We start from the raw sequence: 25404 nt of genomic DNA, 5'->3' as shown, positions 1-25404 counted from the left end.
TCCCGTCTGTCCGAGGGAGTGCAGTGCAGGTGTTCACGGACAACACCACCGCCATGTGGTACTGCAACAAACAGGGCGGAGTGGGGTCGTGGACCCTTTGCCAGGAGGCTCTGCGTCTCTGGCAATGGCTGGAACATCAGGGCGTGACTCTGGTGGTTCAACACCTGGCAGGTTCTCTGAACGCCAGGGGGGACGAACTCAGCCGTCGGTGCTCGATGGATCACGAATGGCTTCTGAACTCGGACGTGGCGCAAGGCCTCTTTCTGCGATGGGGAGAGCCTTGGTTAGATCTATTCGCCACCGAAGAGAACGCGCAATTTCATCAGTTCTGCGCGTTGGAATTTCCAAGGCGGCACTCGCTCAGAGACGCTTTTCGTCGCGAGTGGAGCTGCGGTCTGTTGTACGCCTTTCCGCCTGTACCTCTTCTGCCCAGATTGCTGAAGAAGATCAAGCGCGACCGGGCGCAAGTCATCCTTGTGGCTCCGGACTGGGCACAAAGGTACTGGTATCCCGAGCTACTCAGCATGTCATTCGATTCCCCCGGTTCGTCTGCCTCTTCAGGAGGACCTTCTGTCGCAGCAGCAGGGGACGGTCCTCCACCCGAACCTGTCCAGTCTCCACCTCCATGCTTGGAGATTGAGCGGCGACAGTTGAGGCCATTTGACTTGCCTCCTGAGGTTTGCAACATCATTCTGGCAGCCAGGCGTCCCTCCACAAAAACGGTATACGCCTGCAGGTGGAACAGATTTGTGGCACGGTGCACAGCAAAGGCTGTGGATCCCCTCAATGCCCCTCTCTCTGAGGTTCTTCTATTCCTTCTGTCTCTTGCCCAGCACGGCTCTGCTCTGGGCACTATCAAGGGCTATCTTTCGTCTCTTTCAGCCTTTCTGAGGCTGCCTGACCAGCCTTCTTTGTTCAAGTCCCCTATCGTAAACAGATTCCTGAAGGGCATCACTCATACCTTTCCTCCTGTTCCTTTCGTGATGCCTCAGTGGGACTTGAACCTGGTTCTAACTTTTCTGATGTGCGCTCCCTTTGAGCCACTTCATAACTGTCCACTTCGCCTTCTTTCTTTAAAGACTGCCTTCCTGGTAGCCATCACCTCTGCCAGGAGAGTGAGTGAGCTCCAGGCCCTCTCTTGTAAGCCTCCTTTCCTTTCAGTCCATCCGGACAAGGTTGTTTTGAGGACTAGGCCCTCCTTCTTCCCTAAGGTGGTCACGGCCTTCCACATTGGGCAGTCCATCACATTGCCCACCTTCTTTCCGCCTCCGCACCCCTCGAGAGAGGAGGAGAGGCTCCACCGTCTGGACCCAAAACATGCGTCTCGTTCTATCTGGATCGCACACGCCAGTTCCGGGTGGATGATCAACTCTTTGTTGGGTACGCGGGCGCTAAGAAAGGGAAAGCGGTGCACAAGAGGACCATCTCTCGATGGATTATCATGTGCATCCAGGCGTGTTACTCCTTGGCTAAGAAGGAACCCCCTGTTGGGCTGAGGGCTCATTCCACTCGAGCCACGGCCACTACAACTGCCTTGGGCCGAGGTGTGCCCTTGCAGGACATTTGCCAGGCAGCTACGCCGGCCTCGTTGCACACGTTTGCTAGGCACTACTGCCTGGACAGTCAAGTGAGGAGGGACGGCTACTTTGGCCGCTCCGTTCTCCAGGACTTTCTGGTGTAATTATTGGTTCGCAGACCCACCACCACGGGGATGGTATTGCTGGGGTATCTATTCTAAGGTAAGGAATCTATCACTAACGTGTCTCTTTCAGATGCACAAGTTACTACTTGTGTAACGATATATCTGTAAGAGACATTAGTTAGTGATAGATTCCTTACCGACCCACCCATCCTCCCCGTTCTGCGAACCGATATCTAGGGTTAAGGTCATCCCCTTTCAGGGCCCTAGTTTCTTGGCACCAGTGTCGGTTTTTGTCATGGCTCTGCGCTTCTGGCGCGGAAAAGCTGTGGCTAAGAACTGACGTCAGCACGCGGAGGCGGCGTCTAAGTTCTCCGACGACGTCATCACGGCGCCCACGACGCCTACGACGGACGCGGAGCCGCAGACGACGCCTACCGACGCGCAACGGTACTGCTACGCAAAACTTTCCGGATCCAGTCTGACGCCTGGGGATATTCTAAGGTAAGGAATCTATCACTAACTAATATCTCTTACAGATATATTGTTACACAAGTAGTAACTTGTGCATCAATGCATCTCCTCCACAGGCCATTAACTACCGAGCAGCAGTACATGAATGCGCTCCGCAAGCCATGGGCAGACGATATGGCAATGAGCAGGTGGTGGTGGTTTGGGACCTCCAGCTGCAACGGGGACGACGGGGCCAGAATTACAAAGAACAAAGAATCTCAGTGAAGAAGAATCACAGGAGCATCACTCTTGTCCCGCCATACCAGCACCTGCAGCCAGAACGGCAGTGCTTAGGAGCAGAGACAAACAAGACGAACGAGGAATCGCGGAAGAAGCACATGTCCCACCATATTGGCACCTGCAGCCTGGACGGCAGTGCCAGGGAGCTGGCAGCGAGTGCTTGGAGGCAACGAGGATAACATGACCAGAGCAGGCCTCTCAGAGGCACCTGGAGCCAGCACAGCGGTTCTCAGGAAGAACAGCCTACCAAGCGGCTGGACTCGCGGATCTGGCCGGCTGCCTTTAGTGAGGATGGCCTGCTTCGTTAGGGCTAGTAACCAAGAGGTGCTGCATGAAGGCAGCACAGTGAGTGGCGGCAGAGGCTTCGGGTAGTTGCGTCAGTCTGATGTGGTGAGCGCGGGTCTGAGCATAGGCTCCCTTTACTATGAAATGGATCAAGTGGCGGGGAGAACATTGTAACCTGTTACTTCCATGCTGCTCTTAGCATAGTATGCAAGTTTGGGTAATATTATATAGAGCTTCAGACTCCCATCTGAGGCTCTAGGGTCACATCCCTGTGTGGGCCAAACTGCATTCTGTAGGCTAAAGCACTGTTTGTGAGGAGATGTGGCTAGCGATGCAGACTTTATACGTGGGAACCAGGTTCGACTCCCGGCATCCCCTCAACAACCCGCGATACTCTCCTGTGCCTAATAAAGAGGTGCTCATGTAACGCGCTCTAAATGCCCTTGAGCTAAATTTGCATTATCCCTGTGTAGCCTTCGTCAACGCGACTAGTAGTAGTTACACTGCTTCGCTTCTGGTTATCTAGTGGCAAAAGTAAACAAGCTGTCTCAGTGGAGCAGACGGGGGACGGAAAGTGAAAGCTTGTGCGCGCGGTGGGAGCCAGAGAGGAGACGCCATGCGTGCGAACATCGCCTGTCCGTGCGCGCACATGTTTGTCTCCCTTCCAGCACCAAAGCAACAACACTAGAGACTCGCCAAGCAAATTAGCGCATGCGCTATGTTCGCTAGGCGAGACCTAAAAAGGGCTTTCGGGGAATTGCTGGCGTGTTCTATTTGGTTAATAATGAACAAACGTCTGACTGTTTGTAGATTCAAATGGTATCTAGACAAGGCCTGTCTATAAAGTAGTCTATAATGAGATTCTTTACTGGCTCGCCAGATTCTTTCCAATCGCCTACATTTAGATTTTTTGATCTTTAGCTCTACCGTAAACCAGGGGGTTGAAGGTTGCCTTTGAGAAGTACTGTACTTTTTTTGTGGGATTACGGCATCTAAGGCTGTTCCTAAGATTGCATTAAAGGCCTCCAACATTTTAGATACTTCCCTCACGTTCTTTACTGGTTCCATGGAGAAAACTTTGTTAAAAGCTTCTAAGGAGAGAGTGTGCCAAGGCCTGCGCAGCTCTTATTTTTGTCCTGCATATATTTCTGAGCCCCTCTGACACGGCTGATGAATGGAAAAGTTGATTAAGTCTAAAGAATGCCCAGACCTGTGAGTTGGGCCTTCAACTCTTTGAGTGAGTCCAAGGAGGAAAAAAGATTATTTACCTCAGGGTTTGTAAGATTTTCTCCATGAAAGTTAAAATCACCTAAAAGAAGACATTTATATGAAGCAAGCACATGTAAGACTATATGTTCCACCAGAAGATCCGTGAAATTAGCTCTGGATCCTGGAGGATGATAAATTAGTGCTCCAAACCAACTATCAGAAGGCGATAGAGTGATCATAAAAATTCCCAATTCTAAGCAATCATTACTTAAGGTGGAGACCCAGTTCACCGTGAGGTGATTTTTAAAAGCTATGGCTATGCCCCCTCCTGTTTTGCCTTCTCGGTCCAGGTGAAGGAATGTATAGTTCTCTGGAATAGCCAAGTGTTTATCAAAGGATGAATTGAGGGATTTAACCACGTTTCTGTGAAGAAACATAGAGTCAGGGAATGGGAAGTAATCATGTCCCATATTTCAAAAGGATGTTTAGCTATTGATCTTTGCATAAAATGTTGTTTTGACCAATAGTATCCGGAACCAAGTCCTTCCTTGGATCTAGTGTGTCAGCTACTGTCAGATCACTTTGAAAGCAGCAGTGATTACAGGTTACCGGCCCATCCAACGTGTTTGGAAACTTCTGGGTACAATATAAATGGGTTTGGCGCTCAGCTTGTTCAAGGGTTCTGATCGTGAGTAGAGATACAGCAGAATATGATATGGAGGCTAGGTGGCAGGTATTTACCTAATGAGGAGCAGAATCTCTGGCCTCTGGTCTCGACTGGGCGCAGACGGCTTGCCTTTGGGGCACCTTCGGCGTGCTGCCGGCGCGTCCGCTGCCCGTACACTCTAGATCCATCATTTTATGTGGTCACACAGTAGCGAACATTAGCGCACTACCCTGCGTGGAAGTAATGGGCAGGAAGCTCTGCAGTGGGGAGAACAGGAGATAGTGTTCTGGACAATGATGCTGGGAGTCTGGAAGTACAGGTGGGGGTTGGCAGAATTAAGGCTGACAAATTCAAAACCAGCATTGAAGGGCAACAAAAGATAGCTTCCTTCTTGGTTTCCATACGCGCACACAAAAGAAACAAGCATTTGCAATGCAATAGGTCTCGCATTAGGAAAGTTTGAGCTATTGGTATTGTAAATGACAATTTTTTTTATGTGTTGGTCTTCAAAATAGCAAAATTAATAGCTTTGTCATTTACAATGCCAATACTTTTAACTTTTGCAAATGTGACACCTATAGCATTTGTAATGCACCATGTTTTGTATGTACGTGACTTAGATGTATTCATATTACAAATACAAATGGCTTTTAATTTTTTTAAAGAATTAATACTTAAATAAAATTTCTTGTAATTTATAATAGGAATATCTTAAAGTATTGTAAATAACTTTTGTGAAGAATATGTTCAGTGCATTTTATTGTGACGAAAATCCAAGAACAGAGGTGAAATATTAACATATTTTTGTGACAATTGTAATAAAGCTTGAAACATTGAGAGAACATATTTGAACCAGTTGTTGTTGAATGGTTGCACAGAGTGATGCTGTGAGGGTGATAGATAGAGTGAGTGGCGATAGATAGATAGATAGATAGATAGATAGATAGATAGATAGATAGATAGATAGATAGATAGATAGATAGATAGATAGATAGATAGATACAGAGATAGATTGAGTGGCGCTAGATAGATAGATAGATAGAGTGAGTGGCGATAGATAGAGTGAGTGGCGATAGATAGATAGAGTGAGTGGCGATAGATAGAGTGAGTGGCGATAGATAGATAGATGGAGTGAGTGGCGATAGATAGTGAGTGGCGATAGATAGATAGATAGAGTGAGTGGCGATAGATAGATAGAGTGAGGGCGATAGATAGATAGAGTGAGAGCGATAGATAGATAGAGTGAGGGCGATAGATAGATAGAGTGAGGGCGATAGATAGATAGAGTGAGGGCGATAGACAGATAGAGTGAGGGCGATAGACAGATAGAGTGAGGGCGATAGACAGATAGAGTGAGGGCGATAGATAAATAGAGTGAGGGCGATAGACAGATAGAGTGAGGGCGATAGATAAATAGAGTGAGGGCGATAGACAGAGTGAGGGCGATAGATAAATAGATAGAGTGAGGGCGATAGATAGATGTCTGTTGTTCCTGTCTGTGAGATGCGCCCCCTGTTGGTCCTGTGTGTGTGAGTTGTGCCCCCTGTTCTTGCCTGTGTGAGATGCGCCCCCTGTTCCTGTCTATGTGAGATGCGCCCCCTGTTCCTGTCTATGTGAGATGCGCCCCCTGTTGTTCTGTCTCTGAGATGCTCCCTCTGTTGCTCCTGTCTGTGTGAGAAGCATCCTCTGTTCCTGTCTGTGTGAGATGTGGCCCCTGTTCCTGTCTGTGTGAGATGCGCCCTCTGTTGTACCTGTATGTAAGAAGCGCCCACTGTTGGTCCTGTCAAGTGTGGGAATGAGTGAGAGAAAAGAGAGCAAGAGGAAAAAGAATAAAGGTGAGAGAGAGTGAATGAAGGGGAGTCAAAGAGAGAGAGAAATAAGGGGAGATAGAGTAAATGAAGGGGAGTCAAAGAGAGAGAAATAAGGGGAGATAGAGTAAATGAAGGGGAGTCAAAGAGAGAAATAAGGGGAGATAGAGTAAATGAAGGGGAGTCAGAGAGAGAGAAATAAGGGGAGATAGAGTAAATGAAGGGAAGCGAGAGAGAGAGAGAGAAGGGAGAGCGCGCGAGAGAGAGAGAGAGAACAAGTGATATCAAAAAAAGTAAGCCATGCACGAGTGATTAACGAATGCTGATATTTTTAAGCCCACAGCAAATGTTACTTTGCCCAGTGGAAGAATATAAAAAATTGTTTGTAAAAAATTGACAGAGTGCGCAAACCACAGAGTTAATGGCCAATAAAAATAAATCCAAGAGCGAGCCGTGCACGAGTGTATAAGTACTGCTGATATTTTTAAGCACACATCTAATGGTACTTTGCCCAGTGGTAGAATAAAAAACAAATTGACAGAGTGTGCAAACCACAGTGTCAATGGGCAATAGGAAACCAGGAGCAAAACTCCGAACTGTACTCTATTACCTGTCAGCCTCATAAACACGATGTTTTGTGCGCAAAGGATTCTGAAGGTATGTATGGTAATTAGCATTTCCTGTTCACGGCTGGAGCAAAAATTCCTTTAGATGATCGATTCTTGCTCTACACATTTTCTTCTCATTTAATACCTTAAAAAAAAAGAGAGAGAAGTCCACTCTGTCGTAGCCCATCACCCCCCAAAAAATGAACAGCAAACAATAACTACCAGATGGGAGAATTATCACAGCTGTTAATTGGAAAAATCCAGGCACTAATAAAGTAACCAAATGTAGCATTTGTCCCAACTCCACAACCTCAAATGCAGTAGCTAATGTAGTGTAGTTTGTCGAATGTTTGGTACCGTCCTGCGAATTTGAGCACAATCAGCTCTTAAAGTGCCCTGATACTGAGTCCACTGTACTGTATCCCTATACAAACAAGGCGGGACTGCTAACCCTTTTCATGAATCAAATGCAACGATTTAGAAAGGACAGTAACAGGAGCCAATTGAAATGATGGACGGGAAATGGGTGGGGCTTCAAATCCCTACCTGAATATAGCATGCTTCGCAGAGCAGCGCGCTGGCCAGGCTGGTCATAAAAACTATACCTGAACGAGAGCATATTTAAATGAGCCAGAGCAGGGAATTATTATGCGCCGGCTCATTTCTTTCAGTTATTTTGAGTCCCATTTTTTGCATGTTCCAGTGCACAAATTAAAGATAACTTGTGCCTGTGTTACATTATATTGAGCATTAAGTCTCACAAAAAGACTGTGTGCACTGCAAGGCCAAAATAAGTTAGGATTCTGAGCAACATTTCATCAGGGTGCCCCAGCGAAGACCAGATGGCCCCCAGCAGTGCTTGAAATGGAAAATAAAGAAGTGCAGGTACTCTGTACTAGAGTACCTTTTTGATTCTGACAAGTGCCAGTGCTCTCCAATTAAAAGCAATATGTCACTCTTGGGAAGTGCGGGTACTCTCCCTCTCAAAATAAAAAAGTGCAAGTACTCCGTACAAGATAGTACCGGCCCATGTAAAGCACTGGGCTGTAGACAGGCCATACTGACAGATTATCACATAAAATCAATTTACCTACAGTCTATTTCAATGGGAATCATTAACAAGGTAATTGGTCATCCAGAAAATATGATAAGCACCCACTCCTCTGGAAAGAGGTTGGCATCGGGATGGTTTTATGGCGAGAAATATAGGAAGTGTCTCTGTTCATCAGACAAAAACTATAATAAAAATTGTTCATATGTTTAATACATGTTTTATATGACTAGGGCACGCTAAGTTAAGGACCAAACAGATATTATGACAGAGTCAGTCAGAGTGGCAACAAAAAACTCTCTCTCTCCACAATCAACGAGACTTCATTACACACAAAAATGTTATTTAAAGACCAGACCACGCAGTCAGAGCATTTCCTGACTCGTTTGGACATTACTCCGCTTTTTTTGGTCTCCAGTTTGTTTTACCCACAGTGTTCTTAGCCCAGTCTGGGGAAAAAAAACATTGACTGGCCTGGGTTATTTAGGGCTCTACATAGCTCGGTGCCACGTGAGAAGCTTGACGTTGTTGGTATTTAGCAAAAAGCCTTTCATTTAATTCTGGGACCTGTAGTTTCTTGTTTTACCAGGCAAAAAGTACTTAAAAACCTCGACCCGTAAAGTGCTGTTGGTTTAAAAAGAGCTGTGAAGCTAAACGTCAGCGATGGAGTTGTTTTGATGAACCTATGACATTGAACAGTGGCATTCTCTTAGAACCAACTCGATTTGCAAATATTTTACATTAAGCTGGATAAGGTGGGTCCCTCTTTTATTTAAGGTACGATCTCGGTATCTTAGTAGAAGTGTGAACGCATAAGACACCACTGCTTACAAAAAGTTGCTAACAACATTAATTAACACGTACGCCCCTTTTCACTTTGTTGAACAAATAAAACAAAACAATGTGTGACGCCCAGCGCGAAACGAGAAGGGCATATGCTGGAGTTTACCATTCCCTCCTAAAAGAGGTGCAGTGTGTACCTGCTTTTCACAGACAGACTCTCCTACAACCAGCGCCACCTCTCCCCTCCCCTCCCACTGCCGGGAAAGTTCTGCCCACCTTAATTTCGCAACAAAAACAAAACAAGAAATAAACAAAAGCTATTTATTACTTCAAATTCCACAGACAAGAAGTATTTCTTGCAAATGGTCAACTTCGATACAGTTAGTGATAACTTTAATTTGCAAACCCGTGCAATTCAAAAGAGGTTTATTTAGTTAGTGTGCTGCACTATTCAGTCCCCAAATGGCCAAGGAAGTTGAACAAGTGCGCAAACCCAGTCAATGAATAAACACTACAAACACCTACAACAGGAAATAAATCCGGAGAAAATCGGATATCTTGTTACGCTTAAATGTGAGGCAGCTTTTTTACAACAAGTCCCGCGGCGACCCGGAAGCTCTTGGCCGGCCGGCCAATCCGGTCGCGGCCGACTGGAAGTCCCGCCTCCCGAGCTGCCGGCGCATGGAGCGCCCTGCCGGTCGAAGGTAGCCCGGGTCCCCAGGAGGGGGCCATGAGAAGGAGGAGTGTGGCGCCTGTTGCGGGGCTCCTCGGACCTAAGGGAGCCCCGATTGAGAAGAGGAGACGCGCCGTGAGGAGCCCCGCCGGAAGAGCGCAGTCGGTGAGTGAAGTGCGTACGTGCGTGCCTGTGAGTATGCCTTTTGGGGGGGAGGGGAGTGTGTGCGCGCGTGTGTGCGTGTGTGCGCGAGGGAATGTGTGTGCGCATGCGTGACTGTGTGATTGAGAGAGAATGCGAGGTAGGGGATAGTGTGCCTGTATGGGTGCCTGTATGTGTGCCGTATGCCTGCGTGTGCATGCGCGCGCCTGTGTGTGTGTGCGTGCGTGCATGCAGAGGGGTGGGGGCTGCCTGCCTGTGTGTGTGTGTGAGCAAGGGATTTGAGTCGCGCATGCGCAGGTATCAGACGCGCGCTCCCGCGAGGAAAAACGCTCGTAACAGATTGGTGTCCTCATTCCCAACTCATTCCCCATACGGGCGGCAAAAGGTCTGAAGCAGACACTCTCAATGCTCACGCATTGAGAGTAAGGTCTGCTCGACCTAAAAACGAGAATGAGCACATATTTACAGGAAAATTGAGTCACGGAGAGTAATACAATAAACATGTATATAATGATGGTAGAATGGTTGTAGGATCAATGACTTTGAGCAGGTGAACCTAGCCCAATTAAGGTAATAATTTGGTTTTAGAAAAATGGGAATGACACAGTAATAGCTCAATGGATGAAGAGAACAGGTTTAAAGCCCTCATAAAAAGCATCGGTGGCAGACCAAAGTTTTAGTTTAGGCTATAGCTTCCGAATGTCAATAGGCTTTAAGCCATACACACTTGGGATTGATAGATATGTTTAATTCTGTTACAATAGGTTACTCGCATTTGTATAGCGCACTCTTGCAATTTTTAAAGCATCCCACTGCTCTGTGTCAAGTAGAACCATACCATTGGGGTAGTGACGGTTTATAGGACTGGCTGCAATGTTTTTCTACAGACTCGCAACTATGCTGGACTGTACTGGACCATTTATGCTGTGACAAAATTATAGTTCAGACTATATTGAAATGTATCTTCTGGGAGCAGAGGCAGGCTGATGTGTGGTGGGCTGCACTTTGCCTTATGGCAGCGACCAGGGCCGGACTGGCCGTAGTTGGCATTGGCATTTCCCTGGGGGGCTGGTTTTTGTAGCGTTGGGGGACGTTTTTGTTACTGGGGGAAAGTTTTCCAGCAGTGCTGCAATATCGGCCTTCAGTAACAAAAGCAGCAGTGCTGGGGGCCGGTTTTGTTAAGCAGCGGTGCTTCACACTTGCACCGCTCCCTGTCCCCCCACCCCTCTCCCTCCCATGGGGCAGGTTGGATGGATTTGCCAGGGATGCTTTGTGTTCTCAGTTCAGCCCTGTCAGCGACAGATCTCGACTTGTTCGTCGCAGTTGAGCCTCCTCTGCACCAGCCAACTCCATCAAGTCCCTCCTCAAGGTCTGTATCGTAGGGGAGCATGGACTGAGCCATCATATTGCAATACATTTCTTGGCCACTATAAGGCCCAAAATCGCAACCTGTCTGCTCAGTTTTCTTTTTGGAGTTCTCTGGAATCCGGCCTAGTAGACATTGTTTAATAGAATTGGTTATCGCCCATCCCGTGTCAGATTTAATGTGGGTCAACAGTTCTGCCCAGTACATTGCAATGCCTGATCAGCGCCACACAATGTGCATAAAGTCAGCTTTAATGTGACTGCACCTAGTGCACAAAGATGAACTATCAGAGTAGAGTCATCTTGGGGGTAAATAGGTGAGGTGCAAGTAGGTATACTGCCTCATGCATTTTGGCCCAATCCCTTGATGTCAGGGTACTTCACAAGACTGTTGCCAAGTCTCCTCAAGTTGGAGGGCATCCACCTGATGGTCTGCCCGGAGTGCACAGAATCTATGTTGCATCACGCCAGTCCTGTGCGTCAGGCAGTAATGACCAATAGGATTATTGCAATAACTTAAATAGGGCAATTAGAAGAAGTGTTGGTCTGCCTTACATGTGTGACGTACAGGTATGAACGTAATGGCGTTTAAACGATGAGTCGCAACTCCCTTGCCTGGTGTCAATATAAACATGGAGACTTCCACATGCACGTGTGTGTATAGAAATAAACCAGGGAAACCTGCTTGCAAATGCACATAATAGGTTCACTTAAAATGTAAAAATGTTTGCAACCAAAACCTGTAAACCAAAAAGAGAGGAAGGACCTTGGAAAACAAAGAGAACACGTTAAACAAAGAGGGAATAACATGGAAAAAATAGCGTAAGACCCTGCTTACCCACGCTGGTTCAGTAAAGAAAGACAGAGGAGCACGTAACGGCACACGCTCTTGCTTGAAGTAGATGGCGCTTGGGGGCTGATTACGATGCAGAAGTATACAGCTCCAACCATCGGTCGGAGCCATTCCTACCGCATCGTAATCAGCTGGTCAGATTCCTTTCCAACCGACCCATTATGATGGTGTCGGTCAGTAAGGAATACTACTGGTCATTGCGAATGGCTTCCGACGGGCTCCCGTCTGCCAGTCGGAATGACTTCAGTAATCCCAAGGACGGCTCTTTGCGCCCGAGGTATTGCAATGTCAGATTCCTACAGTGTTTCTGTGCCGGCCTATCTGAAACAGAAAGGATGTAGGAAGTCGACTTTGGGGGCCCCCCAGCAGGGCCACCATTGGCGCCTGCCTCTGGTTGGAGGCCGAGGGGGCACCTATGGCGCCCTCTTGTTGATGCCTGCACCCCGAGGCAGGTACCTTTTCTGAAAGAGTGATAACATTTATTAAAAGGGGCCACACAACAGTTGTGCACCGAGGAACTCTTTTTCCCTCGGTTTTGAACCTTCTGGACAGTAGCATACTTTTGAGACTCAATTGCCCAGATTTTGAAAACAAAAACGCAACAATGAGCAAACAAAGAAGGACTACAATTTTACATCAGTTAAGGGGCACGGAATGGCTTAAATGACAGTGCTCCTCAACACAGAACGACAGACGTGGGACTAAAATGCATCTTCTAAACCCAGCCTTGGGTGTTCATTAAATGGCTGAGAACTCGTCCTGCCTTGGAACACATACAAACATGCCTCCCTCTGTTTACAGTCGACCGTCTATGCAAGCCGGCACGTGCTAAATTTTCTGAAATGGGCCGTGACAGCAGGTGAAAAACCAATACTGTACTGGCCATTTCGGGAAGCCTGGTCACTGTAGGGAAAATGCTATGTAGCTTCATGGCATAAACAGTCTGGGGGGCCAGGCTGCCTGCATGGCACGTTGTCGTTGTGAAGAGTGGTAGACTGCTGTGCCAGAATGAAATGCAGCTTCATGCAGAAACAGCCGAGTCGGCCAGGCTGCAGGTCTCCTTCTGGACAGTGGCTGACCGCTGTCGTCTGCCTAATAAGAGATTTAAAGGTATCACCTCCATCACGTCTACGTCTTCTCTAATAAAACAAAAAGTTTTCCGAAGCTACAACATTATGGGGGTCCGGCTGACTTTGAGACCCCCAGCTGATGCCCAGGTGCCAATAAAGAACTCACAAGACTATTGTTAAAATCAGGAGTAAGGAAAAGCCTGGTGGTGTGTAGAAGTCCTGTCAAAGGATTGTGAAAAACGTAATGCTCGGAATACGTCTAACACTTCTCCAAGGAATGACAGTCAAGGATATATCGACTTAACAACGCGTAACTGCACCGTTACGCGGAGGTAGTTCTATATCCTGGAACACCACAAGATTACTCAAAAGCTTAAGCAGTCACATAGGGGGGAAGGAAAGTAAGTATTTCGATTCTAAGTTTAAATTAAGGGAGACACATCTAATCTGTGATGTAGGAGGGGAGAAAAAGTAAAATCCCTGCTGCAGGGTCGACTCAGCTTTTTATCCTTAAGTGGTCGATAAAAAAAGGAAAAGAAAATCGGTACATTAACAGCACTGTCGTTGAAGGAACGTTTATGTGCGATATACCAGGTAAATATGATTCAATATTATTTGTCAAAATGATGCAGTTTCCGTATTATTCTAGGTTGGCAAGGCTTTTAAGTGTTAACGAATGTCAAATGTTTTTTGTTTTTTTTACAAACAACTTCCATTGATGCCTGAGGCTTGAGCCCGGCTGCTACTTCTTTTAACTCTTTTAAGCTGATTTTACTTTGCCCCTGTGTTTATCCTCTGTGTCCTACCCCCCCCCCCCTGCCTGCACGCGCGGAATTATCGCGCTGCTTGTCTCCACCGACTGAGGGTGGAGGCACTACCGCTTTTACCCTAATTTTAAATCCTGATAAAACTCACTGGATTGAGCGCTGCATTTTCGCTCCTCTGCCTACTCCCCTGGGTGACCAGCCGATTCAGGGCTGACTCATCGGGGGCACGGTCGAAGAGACGGCGGCGGCCATCTTTGATAGGGTTGAGTATAAAAACAGCAGTAGGACTTGCTCGTGAGGAAACACTTCCATTGATGCCTGAGGCTTGAGCCGGGCTGCTACTTCTTTTAACTCTTTTAAGCTGATTTTACTTTGCCCCTGTGTTTATCCTCTGTGTCCTACCCCCCCCCTGCCTGCACGCGCGGAATTATCGCGCTGCTTGTCTCCACCGACTGAGGGTGGAGGCACTATCGCTTTTAGCCTAATTTTAAATCCTGATCAAACTCACGGGATTGAGCGCTGCATTTTTCGCTCCTCTGCCTACTCCCCTGGGTGACCAGCCGATTCAGGGCTGACTCATCGGGGGCATGGTCGAAGAGACGGCGGCGGCCATCTTGGGTAGGGTTGAGTATAAAAATAAACGGCTATTGCTCCGCGCAGCCTGTCCAATGCCCTACGTGCTCTTTTGCACTTCCGCTGTCCCAACCCATTGCGGACTTACAGCCTAAACAATCATCCCTAAGTGTGAACCCCCCTACTGTTACCAGCCAACAGACTACACTTAAAATACTACATCTTAATGTTAGATCCTTGGTCTGCCACCACTTAGATGTCTTTACTATACTTACAGACGAACAGCCTGACATTTTCTTTTTAACAGAAACATGGCTTCACGACGATGCCACAGCAGCTATTAACCTTGCGCTTCCTGATGACTATGTCATGTATACTTTGAACCGCAACTCACGAGGTGGCGAAATTGCGGCTGTAACTAGATCATGCTATCCATGCTCATGGAATACCATTCCCATAGCTGGTTGTGAAAGTGCCCACTTTGCAATTTCCATAAATCCCCAACTTACCATCTCTGGACTACTCATCTACAGACCCCCTGGCCCGGACGCCGCCTTCCGGCTTGCCCTCCCCGAGACTGTCTTCGCTGGCCCTTAGATCAGCTAACTTTAGCATCATAGGTGATCTCAACCTTCACCTAGATACTCCACTCTCCACTACCACTAGTAGTTTCCTTGCAGATCAGAGGCCCTACAGCTGTATCAGCTTATTAATCGTCAGACTCATGTGGGCGGGCACATCCTTGATCCCTTTCTGACGAATCTTCACAATGTTACCACTCTCCCACCCAGACCCATGGCCTGGACAGATCACCACCTAATAGAAGTTCAGCTAATATGCAATATCTCTCCTTTTAAGAACTCCACTCCACCGATCTTTAAGCAGCCTTGGAGAAAATTGAGATTGGCCGACTTCCATCAGCTTCTGTCATCGCATCCTCTTGACCCTCCTAAAGATGCCTCGCTGGGATATGACCACTTCTGTGAGTGGCTGACCCTAGCCTTGGACTCCTTAATCCCCGCTAGATGGAGCAAAGTTCGACCTGGTCCTTCTAGCCCGTGGTATGATGACTCCCTTAGGCTTCTTAAGACTACCTGCAAACGAGCAGAAAGAACCTGGTGTAAGTCTTATGATCCCGACCTCAAGCAGACTTACTTGACTAGTATTAAAACATACCATCGAGCCATATGTAAAGCCTGAGCCACGTTCTACTCTGAGGAGTTTAAGAATAGCCCTAATCCGACAAAACTAATCTTTACGGTCTGTAAAGATCTCATCAGCAAGAAAACGGCGACAATAGAAAAACGCTCCTTGGATCACTGCGAAACGCTAGCAGCCTTCTTTGTAGAGAAGGTCGAGGCGATCTATCGATCATTCCCCCCACAAACTGTACCTATAATCAACTTAGGAAGCAATAACACGATCACTAGGTCTCTCTCGCTTATACTTAAGCCATCTCAGGAAGAGTTTAAAGCCCTTACTATAAAAGTTAAATCAGGCTCACCCGCTGACCCCTTAAGACATGCACAATTCAATGAATCCGCCGAGATTTGTTTGCCCTCTGTGCTCGATCTAATTGGGCTATCCTTTGAGTCCGGGACTGTTCCCAGTAAATGGAAACAAGCTACGGTTATCCCTATTTTAAAAAAGCCCACCTTGGACCCTTCAAAGCCTGAACATTACCGACCCATCTCCCTCCTCCCATGGGTATCCAAACTTGCGGAGGCACATGCCAACAAAATCCTGTCTAACCATCTTCAAAACTCAGGCAGTCTAGATCCATCCCAGAATGGTTTCCGTGCAGACCATAGCACGGAAACTGCTTTGTTGGCCATGGTGGAGCATTTGCGGAAGTTGATAGACGCAGGACAGACTGCGGCACTGATCCAGTTGGATCTCAGTGCCGCTTTCGACACTGTCTCCCATCCCATCCTTCTTCAACGACTACAAGAGGCCGGTGTAGAGAATATCGCACTAGAATGGTTTCGTTCCTTTTTATCTGGACGCACCTTTAAAGTCTCCACCCCCCCATTTGAATCTGCCTCACGCAATATCTCCCAAGGGGTCCCGCAGGGCTCGGCACTCAGCCCAACTCTTTTTAATTTATACGTGCAGCCACTAGCCACTATTGCAAAAAACTGTGGTTTAACCATGGTGTCGTACCCCGACGACACCCAGCTAGCGGTTGCACTAAATGGGGACCCTGCGGTTGAAGCCCCGAAATTCCAGAAAGCCCTAAAGGAGGTGGCCTGTTGGATGACGAAGAACTGTCTCCAACTTAACGCATCTAAAACAGAGGTCCTAGTTCTAGGTAAACAGGCTCATCTTTGGGGAGACCACTGGTGGCCACCGGAGCTAGGCCTAGCCCCCACTCCTGTGACAGAGGCTAAGAACCTCGGGTCTGGATTGATTCCAACCTTACTTTCATCCCCCATACCAAAAGAGTTGCTGGCACCTGTTTCGGGGTTTTGCAAAGCCTCAGACCTATTTTTAAATTTTTCGATGCTCCAACTAGACAACTCATTGTCCAAGCTACAGTACTCTCTAGGTTGGATTACGCCAGCTCGCTTCTTTTGGGCGTTAACCAAGCTGAATTAACACGCCTTCAGCGTGTACAAAATGCAGCCGCCAGAATGCTAGTAGGCCTGCCCAAATTCTGCTCCGTCAGTCGCACCATCCACGATCTTCACTGGCTGCCTTTCGGACAGAGGATCAAGTTTAAAGCTCTGTGCCTGACCTTTAAGATTCTAAAGGCCTCTTCACCTCCTATTCTTGCACAGGCAATTACCTACTACACCCCTGCTAGAGTACTACGCTCAACGGGTCAATTTCTGGCCTGTGTTCCTCGCTTCAGGAAGGCCAGAGTGGGCGGTCGCTCCTTTGGCGTTCTGGCAGCGAGTCTCTGGAACACACTACCTGTTGACATCCGTGCCATATCCGACATATTGTCTTTCCGAAGAGCTATCAAAACTTTTCTGTTTCCACTTGGTTCCGACTAATTCCCTCTTCCGGTTGTGTTATTCTGTCCATTATAGCGCCGGGACGCCACTTTGCTGTGGCAGCTGAGCGCTCTATAAATTTTATAACATAACATAACATAACATAACAACATAACATAACTTAACTCTAACTTTGGAGCACCTATATGGCTCCAGTAAAGAACAGAAAAGATTAGCAGTCAAGTAAGTAAATATAAAATGTGTAAAAAAGATCAATGATGCGCACAAATATATTACAGGTTGTTAAAACCTGGCGGAAAAGAGGAAAGTGTCAAACTGAAGACAAATATATTTATTTACGGTGTAACGAATTATGGTGTTAAGATACAATGTATCCTTCATTTGTGTTAATTGTATACAAATGATAAAACAGTTAAAAAAATAAAAACACTAAAAAGGTAGCGGTTCCCAGCTCAGCGCACCTATCCTGTGTCCCTGAACATATTCTAGTGAGAAATTCCAGTCTATGTGTGCACACAATATTAGCACCCGCTGCCAAGATGCAGCCCTAGAGCAAGGACATTTCAAATTGAAACACAGTAACGGTGCATCACAAGTAATGACAATATAAACAAATTTCCAAATAGAGTTCCAAGGTATATGCAATGCTTCTTTTCTATTTTTTTGGTTCTTGTATTGTTGTATGTAGCCAATTTTACAGCATAAACAGCCAACGCGTTTCGTACATAGCAATGGACTTCTACAGGGCAAAGTTGTATTCAATGCTCATTTCATCAGACCACTTTCATACACGTGACAACGGTCATCCTCCAAAATACATGTCAGTGTGGATCAATAAATAGTCGACCTCCAATAAAAACAGACGATGTGGCAAGTGGTACTGTCCAAAGGCATTAGAGGAACAACATTCGGTAGATTCTCAAGACATCCAACTGAAATTATGTTGCTGAATGTCAAAGAAGGGGTCCATCCACCCGAAGTGGCACTAGAGTAGGTGCCATGGACTGAAAACGAGCATCTGCCGGTACTCTCGCATCTGGTACACGGAGTAACGGACGCATGCTCATCTGCGGTCTATGGCACCTACTCCAGTAAAAAAATGTCAACGGTTTTCCACACAATTGATCTTACCAGGGCCAGCTTTAGGGCGGTGTGGCCACATTGGACGCTGACCTGGAGGGTGTCATTGTCCAGGGCAGGGCCAGTGGTTAGCAATAACTTACAATTTAAGAGCACCTGATGCAAAGTTCCTCCAGCTTTCAGGCAGCAACAAAATGTCAAGATAACTCTTGTGATTAATGTTCCCGCTAGAGAGAGAGATCAGAGTTTTGTCTAGTGACAGTTTTGGCTCCATAAGATAGCAAAGAGGGTTAATGTGCCTGCTGCAAAGACCTGATCTGTATTTGATGTTGATAGTGGAGTCCTTTTGTAAAGACCAGCCTTTACCAGCGCTCACAATAAATGGAATGTTTGTGAGAGAGGGGCTATGGAGAGATGGGGAGCACTTTCCCAGGTGGTAGTGAGGGAGTCCGAGGAAGAGTCATTTGGCGGGAGACCTTTTCCTTCTTTACATGGCCATGCACCTGACCTGGACGCAGGGGGGTGATTAAGACGCCTCTTCACCTTTCGTCTCAAGGGTCATCTATTGATGCCTTCAGGCCAGACCACAGAGATGCTTTCATTCATTCCCTCTCTGCCTGAGCCCATTCTAGCAAATCTGTTCATGTCTCTTCCGCTGGTTCCTAGGTCGCAGCCTATGCACTGCAAGACACCACCTAGCCATAAATAATCCCATCTAAATTTGTAATTTGTCCCACGAACTTTCATACTTTCCTATTGTGAACAGCTTTCAAAAAGGGCGGTACCCGTGGAAATTCAAGGGGAGAAACCCACCTGCTTAGTTTTTATTCAAAATATCTTTCATTAAAAAACAGAAAAATTCAGGGCGTTTGCCTGTCATTTCACAAATCGTATGATAAATGGACTTACCGCTCCCCGGGAGCCCAGCGGCAGCGGTTGATGGCTGCCTGTGTCACGCTGTCTTGTAGTGTGCCCTTCACTTCCTGTTTGTGAACTTCTCAATGCTAAATCCGGAATCCGAAGCTGCGCTGGAGAGGAGGCCGCTTCCGAAAACCGTCCGCTTGCTTCCTCTTTCTGAGCGCTTCGAGGCCGCGCCGGATCTGTGCTCAGACAGTCCCCGTCATCCTGCAACGTCAACTGCAAGGAAAGGAAGTTGTGTCACACAGAATCCGGTGACAGGCAACTCTTGCTCAGTCGTGACACAAGACCTCGTCTCCAACTTTACCGACGTTAACTCAACCCTCTGTCACACACAATACAAAAGCCCTTTTTAATGGTGTTACTTTCTTTCCCTTTCGTTTTTCCGGCACGCTTGGATCACAAATTATCTCACCACGAAAAAAATATGTTCAATTTTACTTGGCAGCTGCTTCCCCAGTCACTCATAGCTGACATTTATTTCCCACTGCTCTGACGTCACAGCTCGAGATCCCACAACGAACAAATAGTTTACCAAGTCCTGTTTCCTAACACAAAAGAAGCCCCTACAATTCCCCGAGCAGAAGTGAACAACTACTTAAAAGGTAGATATATTTTTTCACAACTAGCCTTACATAAAAAGCCAACAGTACCCCTTGCTCTGGTACATTTAAAACATTAGGACCTGAATAGAGTTTGGCGGAAGGGTCCTTCGTCACAAAGTTTACGAATATCCATCCGCCTTATTACAAGTGTTGTATGATCATAATGCTCTGTAAAATGGCAGACAGGACATCTGTCATGTTTGCGATGGAGTAGCCCATTCATCAAACTCTAAATAAGCCCCAAGATGTTTAAAATGCTTTCATGATTTTTGGCTGCAATCAAAAAAATACAGCTTTTTCTAATATTCAAAATAAATATATTATGGTAGAAACATTGCAATTTTTTAAAAAAATATACCAAAAAAGAAAAACAGTTTTGCATAAAATACCCATCTATAGGATCCATTCACAACATAAAATAGTACATGTGCAGTTGTTACCAAGAGGAATGCTTTTCACCTTGGGATCAAAAGACAGACAATCGAAGGTCGGAATGCGGAACAGCTCAAATATTCACCCCAGTCAAGAGATCGGGGTCAAATCCATTGTTCTTTAGCTCACTTCACACCCCCAGTTTAGACCCAGCCATATGCACATCAATCTTGGCCCTCATGGGAACAGACCAGCCCGAACTGCCTCAGCAGGTCCTCCCTGGACCGGAAACAAGCATCCTGGGACCAGTGGCGTCACTAGGGTTGGTGTCACCCAGTGCGGGTAACTCATGGTGTCACCCCCTCACGACTTACCCCATGAATCTATGATGGACCTCCACCGAGTCCGCCAGTGCCAAATAACGACACCATACAGAATGGTTTCTGTGCTAACTCCAACATTGCCCCATCCCTTGCCACCCTCAGTCTCCACCTCTCATTTTCCCCTATTCCCTGCAGGTCCGAGACCTGACAGCTTCAATACAGAAATGCTCTGCAGTCTGCGCATAAGCCCCCTTCCCTCCTCTGATAAACAAACAGCCTCACAAGTCACAATACTCTGACCCGTCTATGGCTCGCTTTCTGAACTCTGCACTTTCTTTAATGAAATGTGTTTCCATTATTCTCCTTGTGCCTAAAAAAACCATCGATGGAACCATGTGTTTTGTAACTGGTGGTCATGTATAGCGCTCCAATACCATTGTGTCGAGTTTGCTCTATATAAAACTACAAACAAAAAAAGAAAGAGCCTTATATCTTTTTTAATGACCTATAAACAATGATCAACCTAATTTGTAGACAAAGTAATTGAGTCATGTCTAAAGGTCAGTAACTGACAAACTGTGGCTCTACACTGAGCATCACTCTGGATTATAACCATACAATACCTTCATCTAGAAAACAATACCCGTTCTACAGTACCGCGGCGCATAGTGTTAGGGCTTCAAAGCTGAATGATGAAAAACACAGCCTATCACCCCTCCTAGCCTTGCTTCGAAGAGTTCAACGCGCCTTGTTTCTGTTTAACTGGACTCCACTGCGAATTTCTTAATCGAAGACTCTTTGGCTAAAAAATGTTTTGTTTTCAATTCTGTTTTGCAATCTATCTAATATGCTAACCAGTCCACAAGACAGTAGCCAAGGGGGCACAATGGGGAGAGAACCAACTCTGACGCGGAAAAAATCAGATAGATCCGACAGTTGAGGACCTGCTGAAAAGGTCTTAGAATAGCTTGGGGGTCAAGGTTCAACAATCAGCTGAGTCTTCCGTCCTTACGAGATAAGCTGACATGACACCTGTACAGCTAAAATCGATAATAATGTTGCCATTTAATTAAGAGAATAAGCGCCAACACACAATTTCTTTCAGTTTTATATAGCACAAATTTGGCCCGGGAGCATTAGAGCGCTTTACACGGAACTAGAACACTTTACACTTTTTTTACTTTTTTTTCAGATTTAGTGTGCGATGTGCCTATGCTCTACCACAAGTCAATTTTATACAGCATTGCCAAAAGCAATACAAACTCCGATGGGACGCATCCATAAATCTAGAAAGCGCTGCGCCTGACTCTGAGCTCGCAGGGCCCAGTCTGATTACAGCGCTTGTCTCCCTGCAGGCACCAGACTGAGGCAAGAGGCTGCAGCTTTCATCCGCCAAGTGCAGTGGGCCCGGGTCGGCTTTCTGACAGTTGCATAGAAAAGTGCAGACTAGCAGGCAACGCGCCCACTCGCTCTGTCTCTCTCTGCCGTCGGCTCCAGGCACAGAGGAGTCACGCTCCTCCATGCCCCACCCCCGGGCGCTTCCTAACCTGCTGGTGGTGCTGGTGATGATGAAGAAGAAACAGCAGTGGCAGTGCAGTGCTTACATTTTAAGCAAATAGCGGTGGGCGTTTAAGCACGTGTAGTGTGAGCAGTGGGCTGATGAAAACGGCAGGGGTGTCATGGTGTCACCCCATATGATGGTGTCACCCGGTGCGGTCCGCACCCTCCGCACCCCCCTAGTGACGCCACTGCCTGGGACCGGTTTCGGCCGTATCACCCCTTATTTTTTTCATAGGACTTGTGATTTAAACCACGCATATTGTGATTGTACTCCTGGAGGTGCTGCTCCAGGACAGCAGCACATGGCTGGCGCAAAGTCAGGAAGTCACAGAACTTTTTACAATGCCGGCATAAAATAACTTTATAACTTTGTTTTGGATATTGACTGTATTCTTCCGAGCACTCAAATGTTATCAAGAAAAGTCCTTATATAGTTTTCACTATTCCTTTTTATTTTCCAATCTTCATTCAGATCAAGTCCAATTTTCAACCAATAGTTGCTCGCAGCCAACGCGCGTTTCGTCAAATCCGTATAGGAAAATTTGACTTCTTCAGGGCTGCAACCCAAATAATAACAATCAATCATAATTCGCGCAATTAAAGTTACAAAAATTATAAACACTTCACAAATTCTCAACATATCAGAAAATATCACATTGGTTATCACATCTCAAAACCCAATCTAATAAACAATCCATATTATCACATTGATTTCTCCAAGAAGGAACATATCTGCCAAAGACATGAAATTCAACGTACAACAAAGCAAATCAATTTATCACAAATATTCTCAAATCCACTGAATACGAGTTTTGTGTGTTTAGTTATTAAGTCTAAGGTTTGTGGTTCCCGATAACACCCATAGCTGACAGACCACAGGTGTATAGCTCACCTAGTTGGTGGTGGATGTCTACATTCAACTCATCTTCACGTAGCAATCTATGAATTCATCTTCATTCAATATATTCTTTGTTATGTCCTCACCTATAATTTAGATTCGTATTTCAAGTATTATAAGCAATTTCTTGTGTACTAGGTGCACAGTTTGGTCATAACTTTCAAATTCAATTTAAATACGATCCATGATTCCACTCACCAAATAGTATTCGGTTTATTAGTATTGGGGCTCAAATGTATATGGATCTATCCACCCTTGTAAATTCCAATTCAAACGTCCATAATACGTTTCCGTTTATACCTAAAGTAAATTAATACCTGTTTTAGTCTTATTGTTAATAAAGACATCGGACGGTTTCTGCAGTTACCCACTTCAATTTTAAATCAACTTATAAATGTCTCACCTTAGGGATCAATTTCTGACACGTAGTATATATCACGTTATATCTATTCTTAGTAGCTTTGTATCTCCATATGTATCACACGAGTCCGTGTCTATCAAAAGAAAAGTGGGTATATTCATAAGTATCGAGTCTACCCTACTTTCTAAACTGGTTGTACAATTTAGAGGCTTCGTGCTCACCGTTAGTATGTCAAGTGTGCTCCGACTTTGGCGTTCAGCACGGCCGCCATCTTGTAGTGTCTATATATAGTCTCCTAATGCGGGCGCCATCTTGTAATGTCCTCGTATCATTACAGACTGGTAAACATCCTAAGTAAGTTATAGTCCCGCTTTATCATTGCGTAAGTATCTATAAAGGTTCTTGTTCATCAGATCAAGTAGCGATCCTTAGTTTAAATTCAAAACCGTCTTACACATCGTCTATATTATGTGTATATTTAACACTCGATCCTATGTTCATATTCTTACAGCCTCTACCATTTGGTGTAAGGAAACCATTTAAATATTACATGATCTGCAAACCAATGGGGTCCTCAGTTAAACCACAAACCCTAACTTTAGTGTATTTAACGTTAGCCATTGTCAATCATTGTCACGTATTGATAGCATAAGACAATACAGAGAGGTAGGAGGTTCAACCATCCTAATACAATTAGATTCGTTACCTATCATCTGTATAGCAATACATAAATCCACGATCTCTTTACATATCTATCATCATTCTTGTTCAGTGGGGTATACAGTTTCGAGAGACATTAATTATCAAGTGGAACAAATTGTATGGCACCAGCAATGTTTTTCATGAGTTATCCTCTACTATCAATATTGTTCAGTTACCTAGATAGAATTCGTACTCATGATCCACATTAAGACCACATTCTACCGCTTTCAGTCTAATCAACCAAATTACTTCCCGCTTTCTCAATGCTAACACTCTGTTGCCACCCCGTGGGTCTGGCTTGATGTGGTCAATTCCATGATAAGTAAAGACATGTTGGTCCTTGTTCTCAAAGTTCTGTATCAGGTGTGAGGCAATGGGATATCCTGTATCTCCATTTTTTAGTGCTCTGTAATGTTCAGCAATCCTATCCTTTAGTCTTCTCTTAGTGCTCCCTACATAAATTTTACCACATGTGCATGAAATCACATAAATCACATATGTTGTATCACAATTGATAAACATACCAATTGTATATTCACCAGAGTTGTTATATTCAAAACACAGAACTTTTCTCTTCGCCCATCTGCATGAAACACACTTTCCACATTTGTGGAAACCTTTAAAGCTGGTCAGCCAGTCTTTCTTACTTTGTTTATGTGGGTAACTGGGACTCAACATGTTCTTCAAAGTCGTACCCCTTCTAAATGATACACTCGGTCTATCAAAAATGTATGGTTTCAAATCACTGTCCACCCATAGCAGGTGCCAATGTCTGTTCAGAATTGTAAACAATTTGGAGCTGTCTTTCCCATAATTTGTGATCAATCTCACCTTCTGATCTGTAGTTTTACCATCTTTATCCTCTCTTATCAGTGTAGTCTGTCTCCTCACTTTCTTCACCCTAGATACAGCTTTATTGACAACATCCTGTCTATATCCCCGATTAAGGAATCTTGATTTCATATCTACTACATTGTGTTCAAAATCTCTATCCATTGAGCAATTACGTCGGGCTCTGATCAGTTCCCCATACGGTATAGCTCTCTTTTGATACTCAGGGTGACAGCTCTCAGCATGCAAGATTGCGTTGCAACTTGTAGGCTTCCGAAACATTCGACTGTGGATCCTTGCACCCTCTACGTATAACTCCACGTCCAAGAAAGTGATTTTCTGCCTGTCATAGGTAGTTGTAAATCTCAAATTGTAAGTGTTCTCATTTAAGTAATCAAAGAAACCTTTGAGTTTCTCTACTGTGCCCGTCCATATTAACAAGCAGTCATCAATAAAGCGACCCCAGTAGTGTATATATGGGGTCCATTCTGTTCCTTCTGGGCCCCAGATTCGCTCCGCCTCAAACCA

The 25404-nt window shown here is 45.7% G+C and overlaps 1 protein-coding gene across 2 annotated transcripts in view; it reads right to left on the bottom strand.

The window, feature by feature from the left end:
* RASSF2 (Ras association domain family member 2) overlaps window positions 1-25404 on the bottom strand; it is a 262300-nt gene that overhangs the window by 117193 nt on the left and 119703 nt on the right. Inside the window, exon 2 of one of the 2 annotated variants that reach the window (XM_086943516.1) lies at window positions 19216-19443. The gene's annotated coding sequence lies outside the window, so the exon portion shown is untranslated. Of the gene's footprint in view, window positions 1-19215; window positions 19444-25404 lie in introns of those variants that run through there. The other variant, XM_086943517.1, reaches the window with a different exon arrangement.

The sequence above is a fragment of the Lissotriton vulgaris genome, chromosome 11 (assembly GCF_964263255.1).
Source record: "Lissotriton vulgaris chromosome 11, aLisVul1.2, whole genome shotgun sequence".
NCBI classification, from domain to species: Eukaryota; Metazoa; Chordata; class Amphibia; order Caudata; family Salamandridae; genus Lissotriton; species Lissotriton vulgaris.
This window is presented reverse-complemented; position numbering and strand designations above follow the sequence as displayed.